Here is a 19,562-nt window from a genome sequence, read left to right on the forward strand (position 1 = left end):
AATTCTTATACTCCTTTTTATTTTTTATTTTATTTTTAAAAATTTAATTTTTTTTTTTTGGCTGTACCGTGCAGCATGCGAGATCTTAGTTCCCCGACCCTTTATGTGATTATTTTTATAGTAGGAGTTACTTTCTAAGTTTTCAATTAAAAGCGACTTCCCTGGCTGTCCAGTGGTTAAGACTTCGCCTTCCAGTGCAGGGGGTGAAGGGTTCGATCCCTGGTCGGGGAGCTAAGATCCCATATGCCTCGCCTTGCAGACAAAAAACCAAAACATAAAACAGAAACAACGCTGTAACAAATTCAATAAAGACTTTAAAAATGGTCCACATCAAAAAATCTTTAAAAAAAAAAAAGGTGACTTTTTACCAAGTACATTTTATTGTAACTTTGCATTTCGAAAATTGCTAACATTAATTGAGACAGCACATTCTTCATTCATCACTCAGTTGTTTTTTAGGTGCCATGCATTTGTAAGATGGGAATATGGTGGAAGTTGGGGTAGGACAGCTGTGCTGGGCAGAGAGGAGTATGATTTAGGATTCCAAGGATTGAAATAGCCGCTGCTTTGGGAGAATAAGGAGTTGATTATGGCATGATTAGGCGGGAAGGATGGGGTAGGAAGGGATGATATTGAAGTGGGGTAGTTAGGGTCTAGGTCTTTCCCTAAATTCTCCCTTTTTTTTTTTTTTTTTGTTTAAATGATTGAAATGATATTTTTTTCTGCTTGTATTTGACTTTTGTATCTATTGTTAACCTGTTTCTGTTTCTTAATTTTGACTGCTGCTCACTACGAAAAAGCATAGATAAAATGCCATTAAAAGAAGTCATAAGAACTTTTCTTTATATAGAAAGGGAGTTTGGGATTGTAGAAAGAATGTGGGAGGAGCAGTCCCTTAGAATTACCTGAGAGGCTGTGTCCCGGGCATAAGTTCTCAGTTATGTTCACCAAATAAAACATAACTCTCAACTTAAAAAAAAAAAAAATGTGGGCTTTGGAGTTGGACAGATCTCCCTTTGAGACCAGACTGACTCCTTTGATTACCTTGGACAAGTGACTCTTCACCCTTAGTTTCTTAATCTGTAAGCTGTTTTGAAAATTAACTCCTAGCACAGTGTATTGCACATGGTGTGTATTTGCTGCTGTTAATTATCATAGTTAACATACATTGAGTACCGTCTGCCAGGCAGCTAGTCTCTGTACTAAGCACTTAATGAGTATTGATATTATCTCATTTAATCCTCAGAACAAGCCCACATAAGTTGATAGACAACCATTATTTCAGGTTTATACATTAGGAAATAGAAGCTTAGGGAGATTTAAGTGGTTTCCCAAGTGATGGTGCTGGTATTCTGGCCAAGGCCGTCTGGCTTCAGAGTGTTTTCTCTCTGCTGTGTTGCCTCCCCTGTTGCAAAGGACTAAGGGCACCGTTCATTACATAATGTTATTTTTAGTGGTCTTGTTGGCAGTGGGAGATTAAAATGAGAGGCAGAAATTTGATAGTTTTTCTCAAGTCTGCATGTCAATTTGGCCTGAAAACTTGAATAGAAAGACAGGTGTCATCAGCAAATCTGTCCTATCCTGTACTTCAAAGCCAAATGCAACTTCTATCTAGTATGAGGATTTATTTCTGTCTGACTTCTGAGTTACCTCTGCTTACTAACAAATAACCACAATGTAAGTGTAACTGTGCAGTAATGAAATATTCTTTCAGTTTATCATACCAGATGTGAATGTTCCATTTAAAAAATAGTTTAAGGAAGCTAGACACTTTTTTAAGAATTGAGATAAAATTTAAATAACTTAAAATTGACCATTTAAACCGTTTTAAAGTGTACAATTCAGTGGCATTTTTTACATTTACAGTGTTGTGTAACCATTACTGCTATGTAATTCCAGACCATTCTTATCACTCCAAGAAGAAACTACTTAATCATTAAGCAGTCACTCCCCATTTTCCCTTTCCCCTAGTCCTTGGCAACCACTGATCTTTCAGTCTTTATGAGTGCCTATTCTAGACATTTTGTATAAGTGGAATCAAAGTATGTGGCCTTTTTTGTCTGGTTCCTTTCGCTTAACCATCATGCTTTCAAAGTTTATCCATATTGTAGCACATATCAGCACTTTATTCCTTTTTATGGCTGAATAATATTCCATGGTGTGGATATACCACAGTTTGTTTATCTTTCATCAGTTGGTGGGAATTTGGATTATTTCCACTTTTTGGTTATGATGAATTAATTATGCTGCTGTCAATAGTTGTGTACAAGTTTTTGCTTGAACATCTGTGTTTAAATCTCAGGTATATACCCACTAGTGGAATTGCTGGGTCATATGGTAATTTTGTTTAACTTTTTTTCCCCTTTTATTATTATTTTTTTTGAGGCATGATTGACATATGGAAAACCTGTACATATTTAATGTGTATATCTTGATGAATTTGAAGATAAGTATACACCTGTGAAACTGTCACCATATATAATGCCATATATAATACCATACACTTAACCATAAGATGTAATCACTTAACAGATTTTAAGTATATAATACAGTATTGTTGACCATATGCGCTATACAGTAGATCTCTCAGACTTATTCATCTTGCATAAGTGGAACTATGTACCTTTTGACTAACATGTCCCCGATTCCCCCTCCTCCCAGCCCCAGTAACCTCCTAGCCCCTGATAACCACCCTTCCACTTTGTGCTTCTATGAATTTGACTGTTTTGGATTCCTGATATAAGTGGGATCATGTAGAATTTGTTCTTCTGTGTGTGGCTTATTTCCCTTAGTATAATGTCCTCCATGTTCATGTTGTAGCAAGTTGCAGGACTTTCTTCTTAAAAAGAAGGCTCAATAATATTCCATTGTATGTATATACCACATTTTCTTTATACACTCATTTGTTGATGGACATTTAGGTTGTTTCCGTGTCTTTCCTATTGTAAGTAATGTGACAACAAACATGGGTGTGCAGAAAACTATTTGAGATCCTAATTTAAATTATTTTGGATATGTATGGCAGAGTGGGATTATAACTATATGATAGTTATAGTTTTAATTTTTTGAGGAACCTCCACATAGATTTCCACGGTACTCATTTACATTCCCACCAACAGTATACAAGGGTTCCCTTTTCTTTCTGTATTCTCACCAACACTTGTGGATGTTATTTATGTGTTCTGGATACGAGATGTTTATCAGATATTTGATTTGCAAATATTTGTTCCCATTCCATGAGTGTCTTCCCACTCTTGATAGTGTCCTCTTCTACGCAAAGAATTTTAATTTTGATGATGTCCAATTTAACCTATTTTTTCCTTTTGTTGTTTGTACTTTTGGTGTTCTTCCTATGAATCCGTAGCCAAATACTAGGTCATGAAGATTTACTGCTGTGTTTTCTCTAAGATTTTTATAGTTTTAGCTCCTACATTTAGATCTTTGATATATTTGAGTTAATTTTTGTATATGGTGGGAGGTAAGGGTTCAACTTCATGTTTTAACTAAAAAAATTTTAACAACTTTATTGTGGTATAATCCACATACCATACATATATCCATTTAAAATATAATGTAGTGATTTTTAGTATATTCATTGAGTTGCACATCCGTCACTACAATCTAACTGTAAAAAATTTTTATCACTCCATTAGCAGTCATTCTGCTCAGCCCTAGGCAACCAGCAGTTTATGTTCTTTCTTTATGGATTTTCCTATTCTGGACATTTCATATAAATTAAATCATATAATATATGGTCTTTTGTGATTGAGTTCTTTAACTTAGTGTAATATTTTCAAGGTTCATCCATGTTGTAGCATGTATCAGTACCCCAGTCCTTTTTGTGGTTGAGTAATATTCCATTGCATAGATATATATACCACATTTTGCTATCCATTCATCAGTTAATGGATCTTTGGTTTGTTTCCACATTTTGGCTGTTATGAATGCTGGTGTGAAGATTCATGTAAAAGTTTTTGTGTGGATGTGTGTTTTCTTTACTTTTAAAAAAAAAATAATATTTATTTATTTGGCTGCACTGGGTCTTAGTTGTGGCACGTGGGTCTTTGTTGCCGCGTGTGGGATCTTAGTTGCTGCATGCAGGATCTAGTTTCCTGACCAGGGATCGAACCTGAGCCCCTTGCATTGGGAGCGCGGAGTCTTAACCACTGGACCACCTGGGAAGGCCCTCAATATTTCTTTTTTTTTTTTTTTCTTTGCCCCTGTGTTTGTGCGCAATGCCTGCAGATGGACACACAGGTGTGTGGACACACAGGTGCATGCCTGCCTGTGTACACACAAATCTGGGTAAATGGCATGTGGCCAAGGACCCCTGGCCATTCATGGTGGACCCTCAGCCATGCAATTACTGAGCACCTACTGTGTGCCTGTCACTTTCCAAGCCCACCATGTGGGTAAGCTCATTGATTGCAATGATTTTCTCCACTTTCCAGATGGAAAAGGTGAGGCCCCAGGAGGACAAGAAACTTGCTTTAGGTCCCACCTGCTGGGCAGGGGTGGAGTTGGGATTTGATCCCAGGCAGCTGGGTCTGCTGTAGACATTGGGGACACAGAGAGAACCCATCTTTGCCCTCCAGGGGATGACATTGTAATGGCAGAGACAGACACTACACAGGTCAATCAGTCAGTAACAAAATGGGAGGTAGTGATAAGTACCCTGAATTTACACAAAGCAAGAAAGAGAGAGAGTGAGTTGGGGAGGGGGTGTGGTCATTCAGACTTGGGGTCAGAGGAAGCCTTTCTGAGGAGGTGACTTTGAGGAGAGACCTGAAGGAGATGACGGAGGGAGGTGTGCTGACATCTGGGGGAAGAGTGTTCCAGGCAGAGGGAATAGCCTGTGCAAAGGTCCTGAGGCAAGACTGTGCCTAGTGTGTTGGAGGAAGAGTGAGGAGGCCCGTGTGGCTGAATCAGAGAGAGTGATGTGGAGAGAGGGAGGAGGGGAGGGCAAGGAGGGGATGGGGCAGGTGGTACAGGGCCTCATGGGCCTTGGGGAAGTCTTGGGCTTTTAACTCAATACTTCTTTTAGGATGGGTTTAGTATTGCTGTATTCTTTTAGTATTTGCTTGTCTGAGAAATTCTTTATCTCACCTATTCTAAATGATAATCTTGCTGGGTAGAGTATTCTAGGTTGCAGATTTTTTCCTTTCAGGACTTTTGACTATATTTTGCCACTCCCTTCTGGCCTGTAACGTTTCTGTAGAGAAATCAAGCTGATAGCCTTATGGGAGTTCCCTTGTAATTAATTCTTTGTTTTTCTCTTGCTGCCTTTAGAATCCTCTCTTTAACTTCAGTAGTTGTGGCACATGGGCTCAGTAGTTGAGGCTCGCAGTCTCTAGAGCGCAGGCTCTGTAGTTGTGGTGCACAGGCTTAGTTGCTCCGCGGCATGTGGGATCTTCCTGGACCAGGGCTCAAACCCGTGTCCCCTGCATTGGCAGGCGGATTCTTTTTTTTTTAATTAATTTATTTATTTGTTTATTTATGGCTGTGTTGGATCTTCGTTCCTGTGCGAGGGCTTTCTCTAGTTGTGGCAAGCGGGGGCCACTCTTCATCGCGGTGCGCGGGCCTCTCACTATCGCGGCCTCTCTTGTTGCGGAGCACAAGCTCCAAACACGCAGGCTCAGTAGTTGTGGCTCACGGGCCCATTTGCTCCGCGGCATGTGGGATCTTCCCAGACCAGGGCTCGAACCCGTGTCTCCTGCATTGGCAGGCAGATTCTCAACCACTGCGCCACCAGGGAAGCCCGGCAGGCAGATTCTTAACCACTGCTCCACCAGGGAAACCCTGGCAGGCGGATTCTTAACCACTGCGCCACCAGGGAAGTCCCTGTCATTTTAATTATAATATGTCTTGGTATAGATTTGTTTGGGTTCATCTTGTTTGGGTCCCTCTGTGTTTCTTGTACCTGGATATCTGTTTCCTTCTTGAGGTTTGGGAAGTGTTCAGCCATAATTTCTTCAGATATACTTTTGATCCCCTTTCCTCTTTCTTCTCCTTCTGGAATCTCTGTTATGTTTAGATTAGCACGCTTTATATTATCATAGGTTTCTTATATTGCTTTCAGTTTTTTTCATCTGGCTTTCTGTCTGCTGTTCTGATTGGGTGATTTCCATTATTCTATCTTCTGCATTATTCAGTCTGCTGTTCATTGCCTTTAGCTGAGGTTTTATCCAGCAAATGAGTTTTCTAACTTTTCTTGGCTCCTCTTTATAGTTTCTAGTTCCTTTTTACAGTAATCTACATTTCTATCGATAGCCTTTTTTTTTTTTAATTGAAGTATGGTTGATTTACAATGTTGTGCTTTGATAGCCTTTCTTAATTCCTTTAGTATTTTCATTACCTCTTTTTTGAACTCGGTGTCTATTAGACTGAAGAGATCTGTTTCATTGTTCCTACTTTCAGGAGAATGCTCTTGATCTTTTAATTGGTAGTGGTTCTTTTGCTTCTCCATTTAACTTATATTTCCCTTGCTCTATGAGTTTAGGAAAACAGTTGTCTGCTGTGGTCTCAGAGGGGTATTTTTATGTGGGAGTGTCCCTGTGTAGCCTGCATGGGTTTAGTATTTTTTGGTGCGAGGGCTGTTTTTAGTATGGATGCCTGCCACCTCTTTCCTCGGTGTGTGCTGGCCGATATCCCCTTGATAGGGGGTGTAACTGGTGTTGTGGTGACCAGAGCCCACACTGGAAGTTGAGCGGGGCCTCCTTTTTGCTCTGTGGTTGTCACAGCCCTGTTAGGGGCAGAATCTGCTCCTTAGTTTTTGGAGTAGAAGGTCCCAGATCTGTTTCTAAGCTGCTGTGTGAGGTCGGCAGGATTGGAGCGCTCCCACTGGGAGAGGAGCCACTGAGTATTCCTCCGCTGGAGCTGTCCACCAGGGAGCGCGCTCTGTGGTGTCTCCTGAAACCCATTGTGTGGGCTCACAAAGTACACTGTTGTTGGCACTGTCCTTGTTCCCGGCTCAACCGTAGGAATGCTGGCAACAGGCCCTGGTGACCCTCAGGCGCTGTGTTTACAAAGCCACCAGCGCAGATCCACCAGCTCAGATCCAGAGAAGTCAGGTACCAGGACTGGAGTAGTCGCGCCATGTGAGCTATGGAAGCAGCCCGGACCCCGGCCCAGCCTTAGCGTGCACACTCCCACACAGCCCACAGCTGCTAAGGCCAAACCTGTCCCAGCCTCGGGGGCACCTGTTGTCTACTCGATGTCCCACAGGCTCCGAGTTTACAAAACCAGCAGCCTTGCCCTTTTCTTTTTTTTTTAACATCTTTTTTGGGGTATAATTGCTTTACAGTGGTGTGTTAGTTTCTGCTTTATAACAAAGTAAATCAGCTATACATATACATATATCCCCATATCTCCTCCCTCTTGCATCTCCCTCCCATCCTCCCTATCCCACCCCTCTAGGTGGTCACAAAGCACCGAGATGATCTCCCTGTGCTATGTGGCTGCTTCCCACTAGCTATCTATCCTTGCCCTTTTCTTTCTTTCTTTTTTAAAAATAAATTTATTTATTTTATTTATTTATTTTTGGCTGCGTTGGGTCTTTGTTGCTGCATGCGGACTTTCTCTAGTTGCGGTGAGCAGGGGCTACTCTTTGTTGTAGTGCACGGGCTTCTCATTGCGGTGGCTTCTCTTGTTGCGGAGCATGGGCTCTAGGCACGTGGGCTTCAGTAGTTGCGGCACGTGGGCTCAGTAGTTGTGGCTCACGGGCTCTAGAGCACCTCAGTAGTTGTGGCGCACAGGCTTAGTTGCTCTGCGGCATGTGGGATCTTCCCGGACCAGGGCTCGAACCTGTGTCCCCTGCATTGGCAGGCGGATTCTTAACTACTGCGCCACCAGGGAAGCCCCTCTTTGCCCTTTTCTTGATTAGGCATTTGCTTGGTTGTTCCAGACCTTTTTAGTAGTTTCCCCACTTCTCATAATTTTTTGTGTAGTTGTTCGTGATAGTTTTTCCCTTGTTCATCTGCTATTTTTGTGGAGGTACTGGCCCTTGAAGTTCCCTATTCCCTCATTTCTTCTGATGTCACTTGAGACACATTTGACTGTTAGAACCTTTCCTCAAAATAGTTTTGGAGTTTATTTTTTGTAATAGTCTTCAGACCTTGTTTTTATTAGGGAAAATCAAGTAAGGATTGAATCTGGTGAAGAAGTTAAACTAATAGATCGCAGTTTAGGTTCTACATGTGGTTTGGAATTAACATGAAAGGTTTTTATCATGTAATACGTAGAATTGACTTGTTAGTGGTAGTTTTTGACAAACTGCAGATAAATCTGGCCACCACCTGTGTTTGTAACAGCCCATGAGCCAAGAATAGTTTTTATGTTTTTGAATGGATGAGACAAAATCAAAAGGAAGATATTTGATAACATGTTAAACTAATATGAAATTCAAATTTCAGTGACCATGTATGAAGGTCTGTTGGAACGTAGCTCTTTTATGTGTTGTCTATGGCTACTTAATGTGCTATGATGGGGGAGTTGAGTAGTTGGGAAAAAGACCATGAAATATTTACTGTTTGGCCCTTAACAGAAAAAGTTTATCACTCTACTGTATATATTATCCTAAGAGTTATTAAATGGTCTTGTAAGGACAATACTTGTTTACAAGTTCTGGTGTGTATGTCAAAATATTATTTTGTTCATAAGCACATCTCATATTTTAAGTTTTAATGAATGAAAACAGTAATTCACTAGTTAAATTAACTACAAATACAACTTTTCTGGTTAATCGGAAGGATGTTCATAGGTAGTCTGATATTCATATTGTCATTTGGTTAGCATTTCTTCCTACTCTCTTAATACTTTTCCTTGGTTTTCAGAAAAGTGGATAAAAAGTTCTGTGTTCCCATAATACTGTTACAGCATTTTTCATAATATGTTTTGATTATTGTTCTGTCCTGTATCCCCGAGTAAACTTACAACTTCAAGCTTGGGATTGTGTTGTCTTTATTTTGTATCCTTGAGTCCTACTACAGTTTCTCATAAGTAGGTAAGCAACAAATATTTTTAGGAGGAAAGAATGAGTATTGTTAGAGAAATATCTAGGTCATTTCTCATCTTGATCCTCCTGCAGAGAGGAAAGCTAGGTTTATACTTTAGAGATATAAATTAAAATAAGTAGGGACTTGCCAGAGACTGAGTCAGTTGTAGGAAATTATTATACATTCAAGGCACCAATAGCCAAAACGGTTATCTGGTTTTTAACTCATCAACGTATAGCTTGTACATATTTATTATTTTATTGATTTTGCTTTTGGGCTGTGTCATCAACTATATGGTCACAAAAGATGAGGATTAGTTTTCTGTGGTGAGTAGAAAGATAATTTGAATGCATATATGTTATAGAAAGTAATAGCATTTAAAAAGTCTTATTCAGGGCTAATTCTTGGAAGGGCAAATAATCTTAAAGCTTTGACAATAATATGTAGTATATCATTTAAACCACGTGGAAAAGGATATTTTGTATGTCATTTAAAATAATAGGCAGGGTAAAGTTTTAAAAAAGTTAATCTCCAGAATGGCAAGTGATATATCCTGTCTGCATTTTACAGTAAAGCTTATTTGCGCCGTGAACATTCAAATTAGAAAATTCTACTTTTTCTTCATTTCAGTGTCTTCAAACTCAGTGTTTTGAAATTGAAGTGTTAAAAACTAAATTATTCTTTTAGTTTTTATCATTGCAAATCCAGAACACTGTCTGCATTTACCTGAAATGTTTAAAATAGGTTTTGTCATTACTTTTCCTGATTAGTACAGTATAAATCTAAAAGGATTGTCTTGGAAGAGCTTATAACAACTTAAAAATTTTTAAAAATGTTTATTTTGCAAAAAATGCTCTGGTGATGAGCTCAGGATTCTTTAACTCCAGAACTTAGTCCAGAGCCCAGGCCCAACTTTTTGCATAGAGCAAGATGGTGGGTACCCAAACTTTGGGGATCAGTCAGAATTGAGCTTGGCAATTAATGGTGTCACATTGGAAATTTTGTTTTGGGTTTCTCAGTAGTAAATGGAGGTAATACCCACCTATTAGCATTTTTTGTAATTCCATTTATATTACATGTAAAAAGTCTTGGCACATGGTTGAAGGTTCTAAGAAATGTTTTTTTCCTCTAAACCTGAGATTCAACTTGGTCCCAATTTTTAAAATGTCAAGATTTTTCTTTAAAAATTCAAATACTGGCCCACAAACATTGGGTTTTCAAGTTATGAATGTTACCTATTAGCTCAACATACTTACTTGACTCAGTAGACATAAGACCTTTGGGCTCTTCCTTCATCATTCAAATTGGTGTTTGAGCCTATTTGTTCACCAGAAACTTTGGATACACAGTTTCCATAAATCCAACAGGTTTAGCTTTGAGAATCTAAGAAACATGCATAAAGTGTGAAACTTGTTTTCTTTTCCCTTCATATTTGTATCAGGAGTGTCTTAGCACATGCTATGGCTTTCTTTTCTCAACTGCTCTTTGTATTTTGTTATTCCTATTTCTTTGTGGGAGTCAAACCATACACCACTGAAGGAGATTAGTTAAATTTCTGGAATATTCCTAGTAGACTACTGGCAACTGGAGGAGAAAGTGCACACTGGCTATGGTTTTTAAATGTGTGTGACACTTCAGCAGATGCTTTGCACCTTTGTGCATTCAGACTTTTCCTTTGCATTGCATGCTCTGTTTTCCCACCTACATATAATTACGACTTAAAGTTGCTTTATGTTGCAAGGACTGAAGTGGAAGATAAAAACTTTTACAGTATCTCATTATTTTTTTGATCTTTCATTTATTCGTTCATTATTCAACAAATATTGAGCATTAACAATGTGCCAGACAGTGTTTTAAGCACTGGGAATACAGTGATCCTCATGGATCTTCGAGTCCTGTGGGGAAGACAAACAGTTAACAAGGTACTCCACAATACTTATGTAACAGCAGTTAAACTGAGGATTAGGAAGAAGAGAAGTAGGGAATTTCCTGGTGCTCCAGTGGTTAGGACTCCGAGCTTCCACTCCCAGGGGCCCTGGTTCAATCCCTGGTTGGGGAGCTAAGATCCCTCAAGCCGCACCACGGGAGTGGGGGCGTGGGGGGAGGAAGAGGAGAAGTGTAGGGAACTTGTAGAATGCATCCTGGGGAGGCTTGATCTAGTTTGGTGCTCAGGGAGTCTTCCCTAAGAAAGTGATGTGGAGACTGGGAATCCAAAGATTAAGTAAGAGTTAACTGGGACATAAAAGGGGCTGGGAGGGTGGTGATGAGAGTAGGAGAGAGGAATTTTTATTCTTTGCATGTGTTAATATCTTTTTATTTTTATTTTTAAAATTTTTATTGAAATATAGTTGATTTATAATGTTTCAGATGTACAGCAAAGTGATTCAGTTATACATGTATTCTTTTGTTAGATTCTTTCCCATTATAGGTTATTACAAGATAGTTCCCTGTGCTTGTTGGTTATCTATTTTATATGTAGTAGTGTATGTGTTTTAATTCCAAACTCCTAATTTATCCCCACCTCCCTTTCCACTTTGGTAACCATAAGTTTGTTTTCTATGTCTGTGAGTCTGTTTCTGTTTTGTAAATAAGTTCATTTGTATCATTTTTTTTTTTTTAGATTCCACATATACAGGATATCATATAATTGTCTTTCTCTGCCTGACTTCACTAGTATAATGATCTCTAGGTCCATCCATGTTGCTGCAAGTGGCATTATTTCATTCTTTTTTATAGGGGAGAAAGGAATTTAAAGAGCATGTTAGGCAGAGGAACCAGCTTGAGTAAAGGCTACAGTAGTTTTAGTAATTGTGCAAAGTCTATGAGCTTGTGATTGAATCCTGGATATCCTGAGGGTCTGCCATTCAGGTTTCCTTTCTTCTCTTCTCCTTCTTTTTTTAAATTCAGTATTAGATTGTGCATTCACACTGACCAGGGTAAGAGGAAACTTTATACGAATGCCCAGATATTCCTCTCTGCTCTAATTAGACTCTCTCTCAAGATGCCTTCCAAAGAAATATTTATTTCAGTTAAGATTTTAGAGCCATTCTTTTTTGTTTCCTGCTTGAAAATGGCATTACTTATTACATTTGTAACACTTACATGTTTTGTTTATTTTATTTTTTAAAAGATTTTTAAAATTTTATTTATTTATTTATTTTGTCTGCTCTGGGTCTTCGTGGCGGCACGTGGGATCTTTAGTTGCAACATGTGAACTGTTAGTTGCGGCATGTGGGATCTAGTTCCCTGACCAGGGGTCGAACTCAGGCCCCCTGCACTGGGAGTGCAGAGTCTTAGCCACTGGACCACCAGGGAAGTCCCTAAAGATTTTTTTTTTTGGATGTGGACCATTTTTATAAATTTATTTTTATATATTTATTTTTGGATGCATTGGGTCTTTGTTGCTGCGCGCAGGCTTTCTCTAGTTGCGGCGAGTGGGGGCTACTCTTCTTTGCAGTGTACAGGCTTCTCATTGCCGTGGCTTCTCTTGTTGTAGAGCATGGGCTCTAGGTGCGTGGGCTTCAGTAGTTGTGGCACGTGGGCTCAGTAGTTGTGGCTCCCGGGCTGTAGAGCACAGGTGAAGTAGTTGTGGTACACGGGCTTAGCTGCTCCGCGGCATGTGGGATCTTTGTGTACCAGGGCTCGAACCTTTGTCCCCTGCATTGGGAGGCGGATTCTTAATCACTGTGCCACCAGGGAAGTCCCTGTGCATCATTTTTAAAGTCTTTATTGAATTTGTTACAAATATTGCTTCCGTTTTATGTTTTGATTTTTTGGCCCCAAGGAATGTGGGGTCTTAGCTCCCTGACCAGGGATCGAACCCACTCCCCCTGCATTGGAAGGCGAAGTCTTAACCACTGCACCACCAGGGAAGTCCCAACACTTATATGCTTTAAATTTTAAAAGATTTATAATGAAAAGTATTTAAATCAGCCAGTTCCTCTCACTGGTAATCAGTTATCAGTTCTTGTGTGTTATCCTTTGAAATATTTTATACATATGCAAGCAAATGCATATAATATCCACCCTAGTGTTTTTTTTTGTTTTTTGTTTTTAAATAGTGGTAGTGCTTCCCTGGTGTCAGTCACAGTGGTTGGGAGTCCGCCTGCCAATGCAGGGGACACAGGTTCGAGCCCCGGTCCAGGAAGATCCCACATGCTGTGGAGCAACTAAGCTCGTATGGCACGGCTGCTGAGCCTGCACTCTAGAACCCGCAAGCCACAACTACTGAAGCCTGTGCACCTAGAGCCCGTGCTTTGCAACAAGAGAAGCCACCACAGTGAGAGGCCCACGTACCACAGCGAAGAGTAGCCCTGGCTCACCACAACTAGAGAAAGCCCGCGCGCAACAACGAAGACCCAATGCAGCCAAAAATAAAATAAACAATAATAAAAAAAAATAAGATAAATAGTGGTAGTGCACTATATTATCTTTTTTTCCCCTTTAATTAATTAATTAATTTGGTTGCACTGGGTCTTAGTTGCAGCAGGTGGGTTCCTTAGTTGTGGCATGTGAACTCTTACTTGAGGCATGTGTGTGGGATATAGTTCCCTGACCAGGGATTGAACCCGGGCCCCCTGCATCGGCAGTGCGGAGTCTTAACCACTGCACCACCAGGGAAGTCCCCCTACCTTTTTTTTTTTTTTTTTGAATTTTATTTAATTTATTTTTTTTATACAGCAGGTTCTTATTAGTTATCCATTTTATACATATTAGGGTATACATGTCAATCCCAATCTCCCAATTCATCACCCCCCTCCCCCCCTGCCACTTTCCCTCATTGGTGTCCATACGTTTGTTCTCTACATCTGTGTCTCTATTTCTGCCCTGCAAACCAGTTCATCTGTACCATTTTTCTAGGTTCCACATAAATGCGTTAATATATGATATTTGTTTTAATCTTTCTGACTTACTTCACTCTGTATGACAGTCTATAGATCCATCCACGTCTCTATGAATGACCCAATTTCATTCCCTTTTACGGCTGAGTAATATTCCATTGTATATATGTACCATATCTTCTTTATCCATTCATCTGTAGATGGACATTTGGGTTGCTTCCATGTCCTGGCTGTTGTAAATAGTGCTGCAATGAACATTTGGGTGCATGTGTCTTTTTTTTTTTTTAAATTTATTTATTTATTTAGTTTTGGCTTGTTGGGTCTTTGTTTCTGTGCGAGGGCTTTCTTTAGTTGTGGCAAGCGGGGGCCACTCTTCATCGCGGTGCGCAGGCCTCTCACTATCGCGGCCTCTCTTGTTGCGGAGCACAGGCTCCAGACGCGCAGGCTCAGTAGTTGTGGCTCATGGGCCTAGTTGCTCCGCGGCATGTGGGATCTTCCCAGACCAGGGCTCGAACCCGTGTCCCCTGCATTGGCAGGCAGATTCTCAACCGCTGCGCCACCAGGGAAGCCCGCATGTGTCTTTTTGAATTATGGTTTTCTCTGTGTATATGGCCAGCAGTGGGATTGCTGGGTCATATGGTAATTCTATTTTTAGTTTTTTAAGGGACCTCCATACTGTTCTCCTTAGTTGGCTGTATCAATTTACATTCCCACCAGCACTGCAAGAGGGTTCCCTTTTCTCCACACCCTCTCCAGCATTTGTTGTTTGTAGATTTTCTGATGATGCTCATTCTAACTGGTGTGAGGTGATACCTCACTGTAGTTTTGATTTGCATTTCTCTAATAATTAGTGATGTTGAGCAGCTTTTCATGTGCTTCTTGGCCATCTGTATGTCTTTGGAGAAATGTCTATTTAGGTCTTCTGCCCATTTTTTGATTGGGTTGTTTGCTTTTTAATATTGAGCTGCATGAGCTGTTTTTATATTTTGGAGATTAATCCTTTGTCCATTGATTCGTTTGCAAATATTTTCTCCCATTCTGAGGGTTGTCGTTTCTTCTTTTTTTTTTTTTTAAAGCATATTTTATGTTATTTTTACACACACACACACACACACACACACACACACACACTGTATTTTATTTTTACAAGAGATAGACTGACATCAAGCATTGTACATGGATGACCACAACAAAAGCAACAATGATTGCAATTACCAAACGAAACACACTCATACTATGTCATAATATTGACATTCAGTCCAGTAATCCTCCACTGTAGCAGCTCCTTTGCTTTGCAGTGAAAATTGATTTGTATATTCTTTGCCTCTGAGTCCTTGTGGGATTTTTTTTTTTTTTAATTCAAACAGAAAGTCACAAAAATTATACTCATCCTTATCAGTTCACTCAGTCCCATGTAATTTTTTTTTTCATCTTGATCTTTTGTTAGCACTTTTATGAATTCATCAGTTTTTCATTAGAGTTCTGAAAATGCTTATTCATTCAGTTCAGCAGTACAGTCAGTTACCAGAAACCTGTACTTGTCAGAGTCTTTTCCATGAATTCCTTGAAGATGAAACCCTTTTATAGGAACAGATTTGCAAAAGCATCAGAGTACACCCAGAACTGTCTGTAAATGACAAAAGACTTAAAAATGACCACGGTTAAAGATTTGATGAAAGTTCATAATAATGCAGTTGACAAGAAAATTAGTTATTTCTGAGATATACATTTTAAAGTAATAACTAGGATTATGACTTATAACATTATACCAGAACATATAAGATTTTTAGAAATTTCATGTAATGTCTGAAACATTTATATTAACATATTTCCATACAAATAACCCAATGAAAGTTTAGTATTAGTTGTTTTGTTTGTTTGTTTTTTTATACTGCAGGTTCTTATTAGTCATCAATTTTATACACATCAGTGTATACATGTCAATCCCAATCGCCCAATTCAGCACACCACCATCCCCACCCCACCGCAGTTGTCCCCCCCTGGTGTCCATATGTCTGTTCTCTACATCTGTGTCTCAACTTCTGACCTGCAAACCGGCTCATCTGTACCATTTTTCTAGGTTCCACATACATGCATTAATATACGATATTTGTTTTTCTCTTTCTGACTTACTTCACTCTGTATGACAGTCTCTAGATCCATCCACGTCTCAACAAATGACTCAATTTCGTTCCTTTTTATGGCTGAGTAATATTCCATTGTATATATGTACCACATCTTCTTTATCCATTCCTCTGTTGATGGGCATTTAGGTTGCTTCCATGACCTGGCTATTGTAAATAGTGCTGCAATGAACATTCGGGTGCATGTGTCTTTTTGAATTACGGTTTTCTCTGGGTATATGCCCAGTAGTGGGATTGCTGGGTCATATGGTAATTCTACTTTTAGTTTTTTAAGGAACCTCCATATTGTTCTCCATAGTGGCTGTATCAATTTACATTCCCACCAACAGTGCAAGAGGGTTCCCTTTTCTCCACACCCTCTCCAGCATTTGTTGTTTGTAGATTTTCTGATGATGCCCATTCTAACTGGTGTGAGGTGATATACCTCATTGTAGTTTTGATTTGCATTTCTCTAATAATTAGTGATGTTGAGCATCTTTTCATGTGCTTCATGGCCGTCTGTGTGTCTTCTTTGGAGAAATGTCTATTTAGGTCTTCTGCCCATTTTTGGATTGGGTTGTTTGTTTCTTTAATATTGAGCTGAATGAGCTGTTTTTATATTTTGGAGATTAATCCTTTGTCCGTTGATTTGTTTGCAAATATTTTCTCCCATTCTGAGGGTTGTTGTTTCTTCTTGTTTGTAGTTTCCTTTGCTTTGCAAAAGCTTTTAAGTTTCATTAGGCCCCATTTGTTTATTTTTGTTTTTATTACCATTACTCTAGGAGGTGGATCAAAAAAGATCTTGCTGTGATTTATGTCAAAGAGAGTTCTTCTATGTTTTCCTCTAACAGTTCTATAGTGTCTGGTCTTACATTTAGGTCTCTAATCCATTTTGAGTTTAATTTTGTGTATGGTGTTAGGGAGTGTTCTAATTTCATTCTTTTACATGTAGCTGTCCAGTTTTCCCAGCACCACTTATTGAAGAGACTGTCTTTTCTCCATTGTATATCTTTGCCTCCTTTGTCATAGATTAGTTGACCATAGGTGTGTGGGTTTATCTCTGGGCTTTCTATCCTGTTCCATTGATCTATATTTCTGTTTTTGTGCCAGTACCATATTGTTTTGATTACTGTAGCTTTGTAGTATAGTCTGAAGTCAGGGAGTCTGATTCCTCCAGCTCTGTTTTTTTCCCTCAAGACTGCTTTGGCTATTCGGGGTCTTTTGTGTCTCCATACAAATTTTAAGATTTTTTTGTTCTAGTTCTGTATAAAATGCCATTGGTAATTTGATAGGGATTGCATTGAATCTGTAGATTGCTTTGGGTAGTATAGTCATTTTCACAATATTGATTCTTCCAATCCAAGAACATGGTATATCTCTCCATCTGTTGGTATCATCTTTAATTTCTTTCATCAGTGTCTTATAGTTTTCTGCATACAGGTCTTTTGTCTTCCTAGGTAGGTTTATTCCTAGGTATTTTATTCTTTTTGTTGCAGTGGTAAATGGGAGTGTTTCCTTAATTTCTCTTTCAGATTTTTCATCATTAGTGTATAGGAATGCAAGAGATTTCTGTGCATTAATTTTGTATCCTGCAACTTTACCAAATTTGTAGATTAGCTCTAGTAGTTTTCTGGTGGCATCTTTAGGATTCTCTATGTGTGGTATCATGTCATCTGCAAACAGTGACAGTTTTACTTCTTCTTTTCTGATTTGGATTCCTTTTATTTGTTTTTCTTCTCTGATTGCTGTGACTAAAACTTCCAGAACTATGTTGAATAATAGTGATGAGAGTGGACATCCTTGTCTCGTTCCTGATCTTAGAGGAAATACTTTCAGTTTTTCACCATTGAGAATGATGTTTGCTGTGGGTTTGTCGTATATGGCCTTTATTATGTTGAGGTAGGTTCCCTCTCTGCCCACTTTCTGGAGAGTTTTTATCATAAATTGGTGTTGAATTCTGTCAAAAGCTTTTTCTGCATCTATTTAGATGATCATATGGGTTTTATCCTTCAATTTGTTAATATGGTGTATCGCATTGATTGATTTGCATATACTGAAGAATCCTTGCATCCCTGGGATAAAGCCCAGTTGATCATAGTGTATGATCCTTTTAATGTGTTGTTGGATTCTGTTTGCTAGTATTTTGTTGAGAATTTTTGCGTCTATATTCATCAGTGATAATTGGTCTGTAATTTTCTTTTTTTGTAGTATCTTTGTCTGGTTTTGATATCAAGGTGATGGTGGTCTCATAGAATGAGTTTGGGAGTGTTCCTTCCTCTGCAATTGTTTGGAAGAGTTTGAGAAGGATGGGTGTTAGTTCTTCTCTAAATGTTTGAGAGAATTCACCTGTGAAGCCATCTGGTTCTGGACTTTCATTTGTTGGAAGATCTTTAATCACAGTTTCAATTTCAGTACTTGTGATTGGTCTGTTCATATTTTCTATTTCTTCCTGGTTCAGTCTTGGAAGGTTATACCTTTCTAAGAATTTGTCCATTCCTTCCAGGTTGTCCATTTTATTGGCATAGAGTTGCTTGTAGTAGTCTCTTAGGATGCTTTGTATTTCTGCAGTGTCTGTTGTAACTTCTTTTTCTGAAAAATTTATTTCATTATTTTATTTATTTATTGTTTCTGGCTGCGTCGGGTCTTCGTTGCTCTGTGCAGGCTTTTCGCTGGTTGTGGTGAGTGGGGGTTTCTCACTGTGGTAGCTTCTCTTGTTGCGGAGCACGGGCTCTAAGTGCACGGGCTTCAGTAGTTGTGGCTCGCGGGTTCTAGAGCGCAGGCTCAGTAGTTGTGGCGCACAGGCTTAGTTGCTCCATGGCATGTGGGATCTTCCTGGACCAGAGCTTGAACCCGTGTCCCCTTCACTGGCAGGCAGATTCTGAACCACTGTGCCACCAGGGAAGCCTGTAATTTCTCCTTTTTCATTTCTAATTTTATTGATTTGAGTCCTCTCCCTCTCTTTCTTGATGATTCTGGCTAATGGTTTATCGATTTTGTTTATCTTCTCAAAGAACCAGCTTTTCTTTTTATTGATTTTTGCTATTGTTTTCTTTGTTTCTATTCCATTTATTTCTGCTCTGATCTTTATGATTTCTTTCCTTCTACTAACTTTGGGTTTTGTTTGTTCTTTCTCTAGTTCCTTTAGGTGTCAGGTTAGATTGTTTATTTCAGATTTTTCTTGTTTCTTGAGGTAGGCTTGTATTGCTATAAACTTCTTCCCTCTTAGAACTGCTTTTGCTGCATCCCATAGGTTTTGGATCATCGTGTCTTCGTTGTCATTTGTCTGTAGGTATTTTTTGATTTCCTCTTTGATTTCTTCAGTGATCTCTTGGTTATTTAGTAACGTATTGTTTAGTCTCTATGTGTTTGTGGTTTTTTTTTTTTCCTTTTAATTGACTTCTAATCTCATAGTGTTGTGGTCAGAAAAGATGCTTGATATGATTTCAATTTTCTTAAATTTACTGAGGCTTGATTTGTGACCCAAGATGTGATCTATCCTGGAGAATGTTCCATGTGCACTTGAGAAGAAAGTGTAATCTGCTGTGTTTGGATGGAATGTCCTATAAATATCAATGAAATCTGTCTGGTCTGTTGTGTCATTTAAA

General features: G+C 39.1%; 1 protein-coding gene across 14 annotated transcripts in view; it reads left to right on the forward strand.

Moving 5' to 3' along the window:
• Positions 1–19,562, forward strand: part of NSD1 (nuclear receptor binding SET domain protein 1) — a 135,239-nt gene that overhangs the window by 18,220 nt on the left and 97,457 nt on the right. The window lies entirely within an intron of this gene.

This window comes from Balaenoptera borealis, assembly GCF_965194805.1.
Source record: "Balaenoptera borealis genome assembly, chromosome: 2".
Lineage (NCBI taxonomy): Eukaryota > Metazoa > Chordata > Mammalia > Artiodactyla > Balaenopteridae > Balaenoptera > Balaenoptera borealis.